Source organism: Mesocricetus auratus, unplaced genomic scaffold (assembly GCF_017639785.1).
Source record: "Mesocricetus auratus isolate SY011 unplaced genomic scaffold, BCM_Maur_2.0 Super-Scaffold_100691, whole genome shotgun sequence".
Taxonomy (NCBI): domain Eukaryota; kingdom Metazoa; phylum Chordata; class Mammalia; order Rodentia; family Cricetidae; genus Mesocricetus; species Mesocricetus auratus.
The window spans coordinates 29,806,387-29,813,756 of record NW_024429267.1 but is presented as its reverse complement, the minus strand read 5'-3'; the positions used below and the strand labels follow the sequence as shown (position 1 = coordinate 29,813,756).

General features: G+C 34.7%; 1 pseudogene; it reads left to right on the top strand.

Annotated features, from left to right (window-relative positions):
* Nucleotides 1–582: 582 nt before the first annotated feature.
* On the top strand, nucleotides 583–1,153 carry LOC101833784 (annotated as a pseudogene).
* Nucleotides 1,154–7,370: the final 6,217 nt, after the last annotated feature.

Sequence of the window (7,370 nt, the reverse complement as noted above, 5' to 3'; positions counted from 1 at the left end):
TCTAGTTGCATATTTCTGGACAAATAGAGGCTTTGTCTTGTGAAGAGGACTTAATTTTTATGTTTCTTTATAGCTGAATAACATTTCCCATGTAAATGTATTTCATTTTCATTACCCAGTCATCAGTTGTGAGATATCCAGATTGTTTGTTTAATGAACATAGATGATCAGACATCTCTAGATTCAGATATAGAATTCTTTGGGTATAGGCTGTGAGTGCTACAGCTGGATCATATGGTAGATCTATTTAAAACTTTTTGATGAACGTCTGCACAAGTGGTTTCTCAGCCTTCCTAATGCTGTGGCCTTTAATACAGTTCCTTATGTTGTGATTACTCCCAAACATAAAATTATTTTTTTGCTACTTCATAACTAATTTTGTTTGCTACTGCAACAGAAAAAGAATAAATTATGCATAAAGGGAAACTGATCCGAATATCATAAAAAAGCACACTAGCAGAATTAAAAAGACCAACACAACCTCAAAAATAGTAGGTGATTTCCACGCCCCACTTTCTCCAGTAGAGAGATCATCTGGACAAAATAAAATAAACACAGATTTTTCCAAGGCGGCTGTTGAAGATGAAAGAGGATCAGATTCTAGTGTCTCCTGGCTAAGGCCATATTCTGGGCCTTATGGTGGCCAAACAGGTACTACTGGGCCTGAAGGTCATGGTTGTGTGCTGAACACAGCAGCATTTCCAAAAATTTCTGCAGTACCTGACCTTTCTCAAAAAACTGATGAACACCAGTTTTTCCTGAGGCCCCTACCATTTTTGCCTAGGCTGCATTTTTTTGTACAATGTGCACAACATGCTGCCCTACAGGACCAAGCAAGACCAGGCTTCCCTGCAAAACCTCAAGATGTTTGAAGGGGCTCTCCATCCTATGCTATGAAAAAGCAGATGGCTGTCCTCATGATGCTGAAGCCTACCAGGAAGTTTGCTTACATGGGGCATCTGACTCATGAGGTGGGCTGGGAAGTATCAGGCAATGACAGCTACCAATCCTAAAGGAAAAGTGGAAGGAGAAGGCCAGGATCTGTTACCAGAAGTAATAGCTCACAATACTATGGAACCAGGCAGAAAAGAGTGTGGAAAAGAAAATCAGCAAGTTAACTGAAGTCTCCCAAACAAATGAACTCCTGGTGTGAGTTCAAAATCGAATGTGCCTCAAAATACAATACAATGTAATACAATACAATACAATTGAGAAACCTCAAATTTAAATGACATTTTATATCAAATGGACATAAAAAATCTACAGGATATTCACCCAAACAGCCCAAAAAACATAATCTACTCAATAGCCCATTCATGGAAACTTCTCTAAAACAGACCACATGCTGAGTCATAAAACAAATCTTAACAAATACAGAAAAAAATAAAACAACAGCATGTATTCTATATGAACTTAATTTTTCAAATATTTTATATTGCTTTATGTTTATATCTTCAAAATTGCATCAAAGTGACAAAATACATAACATAGTTTTGTGGGTTTTGACAATATATTGCCAAATAGCTCAATTAATGCTACAAAGGAAAAATGGATAATTAAGTTGTATAATTTCCAGTAGATGATTTTAGCCTTTTAATTTTACTTTTGATTATTAATTTTAAGGAGAAAATCATAAATTAAGTATAAATAATGTCACCTATCCATTAATGTAGCTTTTGATATCCAGTAGCATTTGAACTTGAACCTTTTTCTTGAAGATGCCATTGTCTTTATTTCTGCATATCTATACTTACAGATTTGTAGAAACAGACTCTGTGAGATAAACAGCCACAGAAACACAGCTCCCAATAATTTATATTGCCAAGGATTATTAGTGTTACTGTGCTTCTAGTTTTATTTATTTTATTTTAGTTTTATTATATTTTATTTTAAGTGTATGAGTGTTTCGATTGCATGATGTATGTGCACTATGCATGTGTCTGGTAACATAGAGGACAGAGGAGGAAGTAATGACAGAGGCCTTACCTTCTTTGTGGAGCAGATGGGAAGAGGGGGGAGGAGTGGGTACTAGGATTGGAATGTAAAGAATAAACTAATAAAAATGCAAAAAATTAGAAAAACAAAACAAACAAAAACAACAACAAAGCCAGTTGTTAGCCACCACATAGGAGCTAGAAATGGAACCCAGGCCCTCTGCAAAAGCAGCAAGTGCTCTTACCCACTGAGCCAATACCTGCAGCTCCTAGAGTTATTTTAATAGCACCATTGACTCTTTAAAGAAATTCAGTTGTTTCTAGAAGATTCATTAATTCATGCACCACTCTAAATTACTAAAACCATAAGTTTCAGTAATGCATTTTCCTCAACAAGATATATTAGTATTTCTATTTATTTGGGGAATACAAAAGCAATTAATTCACACTCCCATATTGTGAAAAGGGACATAAGAGAGTTCTCATAGTTTGAAATGAGAATTTGGTGAGTGATGCTTGTAGCAATATTTTGATCTATATTACTCCTATATTGGTTGGTTTCCTTTTATTTCTTGGCTACCTAATTTTACTTAAAAATCTGGTGTTAAATTATCCAGTAAAGTATTAATACTGTCATCATGCCAGCCTCTCCCATATGGTATTTTTATTTCATTTCCCTTGCATATATAAAATGCAGAAGGCAGTCTGTAAGAAAGGTATCTGTGGCATTATTGTTCCATTTTTTAAATGTCTATGATGTTCTTCCTTTAAATTATAAATTTCCTATAAATTATAAAATAGAAAATGTAAAGAGAAGCTTTTTCTTTGCTAGCCGCTTTGGTTTATCCCCCGCCAACCGCCTGGGCTCTACCGCATTGTAGTCCCCAAATAAACACACAAGACGCTGTATTAATTATGAAGCTGTTGGCCTTGCTTGTTTCTTACTGGCTAGCTCTGACTTAAGTAATTACCCCATAATTGTTAATCTAAGTATGTCTCTTACCGGAGAAATTTCCGGGCCTCCTACCCCATGGCGTTACATCTCGAACTCTCTGTGTTTCTCCTTCCCAGAATCCTCCTGGACTCCTAGCCCCACCTCCTAGATTCCTATTGGCTCAACAGTACTTTATTAACAAATGTACAGGACTTCCCCCATCAAGAAAATCAGCAGCAATTGTTTAATTTTATTTGGATTTCACAGTAAGAAAATATGAATATAGTTTTTAATTGCTTTAGCTTTTTTCCTCTAATATTGACATCTTAACAAAGATAAACTATCACCTAAGAACAATAGTTTTCAACCTATAGGTTGCAACCACTGTGGGGGGGCAGGTGTCAAATGACCCTTTCCCAGGGTCATTCAGATATCCTGCACATCAAATATTTATATTATGATTTAGGTGTAGCAAAATTACAGTTGTGAAGTAGCCACAAAATAATTTTATAGAGCTGGAGAGATTGTTCAGTGGTTAAGAGCAATGGCTGCTCTTCCAGAGAAGTTGGGTTCAATTCCCAGCACCCACATAGCAGGTCACAAATGTCTGTAACTCCAGTTCCAGGGGATCTGACCTCTTCACACCAATGCATATAAAATAAAGTCAAACAAACTTAAAATAATAATAATAATAAATATATTTGGAGTCACCACAACATGAGAAATTGTATTAAAGTTTCACAGCACTAAGGTTGAGAACCACTGATCAAAAAATAACAGGGAATACATGCATGTGTACATTGGCAACATAAAAATTGCCACTGTATACATAAAATAATCACACCTGAATACACACACACACACACACACACACACACACACACTTCTCTTTTTAAAAATGTAATATAAAAATGTCTTTTCAGAGCCCACAATAGCAAATAGGTTTATTCATACTAATCCATGATTTTAGCTTTGTGGGGCTTAGATTATTTTCTATTCAGTTTTCTAGCCTAGTGCATTAAAAGAAAAAAAATCAAGAGCTAATTTTCTCTGCTACAAAGCCTGGCCCTACTCAACCTATTACAGGTTGTGGATATGCTGAAGAGAAAAAAAAATATAAGTGAAATTTTGAGCACCTTCATTTCTAATAGAATGCAGATTCTTTTCTTGAGACAAGTATTCTTATATGTAGGTGTGGTGAAATTCACATGCATAAAATATCCGTATAATAGAGTTGTATAGACCTCAATATGCACATGTTAAGATGCGGCTTCAATATGGTATACAAGTAATTCTCTCTACCATACACTCTTATTATATCTGAAACCATTATGTGCCTTGAGCACTTGGTTAATCTTTAGCTTAAATTCTGCATCAGCCAGGTGTCCTCCTAAGGTTCACATAAAAATTGAACCTCGTTTAAGTGTGAAATAATCCTGTTGCTTCTATCTGAGAGGGAATGACCCCAGGATTAGATCAGATAAAACACACTCAAGCTAAAGTGCACAAGGTGGATTATGCAAGAAAAGAGGATTTAGGGAAGAATGGATCCACAACTTTTTGTTAACACAGAGAATGGCGGCTTTTGTAAGCAACATTTGTGGAAACTCAACTGGAGCTTTAGAAGCTCGGCCTTTGTTGTGCATTTCTCTGCATACATTTGCTTTGTAGTTAGGCATGCTAACTTCGGAAGCCATGCTGGGCCGGGACTTGCGCTCATTTTGCCTAATGAAAGGCTGAGGATGTACTTTTACTCATACGTTCTTATTCTTCCTCCTTTGAAGTTTATTAAGCTCTCCTGCAAGACCTGAAGTTCATTTGGTTGTTATTATCATGACCACAAATTAAGTATCTGTTCCCTGGGGAGTGATAAGCTTCACTATAAGCTATACTTACTATAACATTTACTTAATTACCAGCATACAGCTCCTTACTCTTAAGAAACAAAACAGAAGGCACCTATAAATGTCTATGTCTATTAAGGTACTTCTTGAATTTAATGACATACTTGTATGATTATTAATGGACTTTTGCACCTTCTAAACTAAAAGTTTGTGTAGAAAAATACACACACATATGCACATATCTATTAATAAATAATGAAAGAAAATTGATCATTATATAGGCAAGAATAGGTGAGAGATAATTTGAACATTATAGTAATATTTTCCATTAGAATTTGCATATCCTATTTCTTTTTTTCATATTTTTTATTTAACTTTTTACACACATCACTTTCAGTTTGCATATCCTATTTCTATGCACTGTTTTGAGCTACAGTTTTCTCAGTATTCTAAGGAGGGGTCTTTCACCCTGACCTGCCAGGGTATTACGCTCAAATGGCATGACATGTTTATATTTGACAAGTTTAGGTCTGATATCTGTAACATTTCAGTCTTTCACGTGGATAGAGAAATAGACTTTCTTACTCCATCTGTTGATGCCAGTTTGTAAATGCCACTCGGGGAATATCTGCTTATCAGGAAATTAAAGAATTCCCACTCAATTACCTTCACCTTATTAGAATTAAGCTGTTATACAGCTATGCATTTTTATCTAACAAATTTCTAAATATTTGATATCAGTATTAGACATCAGAGAGCACTTCTCATATATTTTTAACCATTTTGATAATATTACAGTTGAAAGTGATAATAGAGTAGATAATTACCAAAAATACAAGCAATGATTAATGTCTGTGTACACAAACTACTACTTAATTCATAAAAATGTTATAGTGTTAGCAATTGAACCTATGTCCTCATGCATGTTAAGCAATAACTCTACCTCTGAGCTATAGACCAGCCTTTGAATTAGATAAGTTTTGATGGAGAATCTCTTCTTATAAGTGAAGTCTCAATAAAAGCCTAATAAATAACAGATGTTAAAGAGCTTGTTTTGCTATAATTTGTCATTGTGAGAAAGATTTAATATTTGTCATTCCAGAAAATTATTGTACATTCATACATTGGAAGAGAAATTACTATACTACATATAGAATAAAACAGGACTCCAGATTTAATGAAAGATACAAATACTTCAAAACAGTCCTCAGGCCCTTCACAAATACATGATTTTTGCCAAGATAATATTTTATTATATATATATATTCATTTGTGACTTACCTTAAATGCCTGAAGACTTACAGATTAAGATATTAGAGAATAACAACATAAATAATTTGTTCAAAGTTAAATTACTTATTACATAAATGTTTCATTAGATAAAGAATGACTAAAATTTTCAAAGGGATGTGGAGAACTAAGCATTCATGTATCTACTAGAAGATTTTCAAAAATGAGGTACAGAGTTACAGAAAGTAAGAAGTTATTGGAAAATTTATTAGTACTATCAGAGCTTAACAATCATAGAATAATTCATCTACTTGATTCTCTGATATATAACACACAATTTTTGAGAGATCTGTCATCCATATATGTTCTTTTTCACAAATGAAATAATGGAAAGGAATCAGAATCACCAGCTATACTTAGAAACTAACGGGCGTAATTTACAATGCATCTTAGGGCCAGCGAGAAGGCTCAGTAAGTAAAGGCACTTGTCGCAAAGTTTGATGGCCTGAGAAGCTCTAAGTGGAAGCTGAGAAATGTTAGACCGGGATTGACCGAGATGGCCTGGAAGAACATGGCAAATCCAAAAGCAGAACTGTTCTTTAATTAGAACAGCTGAAGGGCCGCCATCTCTCTGTGGATGTGAGACTGGCTCATGGTGTGGCATGCTTGGGTTTTTATAGGATAGAAAAGGAGGACTTTGGAGACAGAGGTGTCTGTTTGTGGAACAGGAATAGTTCCCCTGCAATCTGTAAGTGGTAGGTGCCAGTGGATTTTTATGTGGCTCTCCTTATCAGAAGCTCCGACAGGTGGTATCAGTCAACTTTTCTGCCAGAACTTCTCTATCCACCTAAGGCCTTTGCCTGGAATTAATCCTTCAGACATGGCTTCTGCAAGTTGTCCTATGACCGCCACACATGTGCTGTGGTAGTCACACACACACTTACATATGCACATGAACATGCACACATCAACACAAAATGAATGAGTGAATGACTGACTGACTGACTGACTGAATGTTTAAAAGCATTTTTTAATACTGTAGGAAAGAAGTTGAAAAATACATTGAAATTAGGGACAGTTGAAATACAGCATATCAAAATATATGAGATAAAGGTAAATGTATATTACTAAATACATCATTTGAAAATAAAAATGTTCTCAGGCCAATAGCTTAAGTCACTATAATAGAAAATAAAAAATAAAACAAGTATCCCCAAAGAAACACAAGAATTAAAATAAAAAGTAAAATAGATCAAAGAGGAAATCAAAGAAGTAAGTAACAGAAAAATCAATATGGCCAGAAGCTGCTTCACTCTAGAATGATCATAACAAATGAAAGGAGATGTAAATTAAATAAATTAAATGCATGCAAATACCATTTAAAAATCTAAAATGTCAAAGTGATGGCAGAATATTAAGAATAACTTT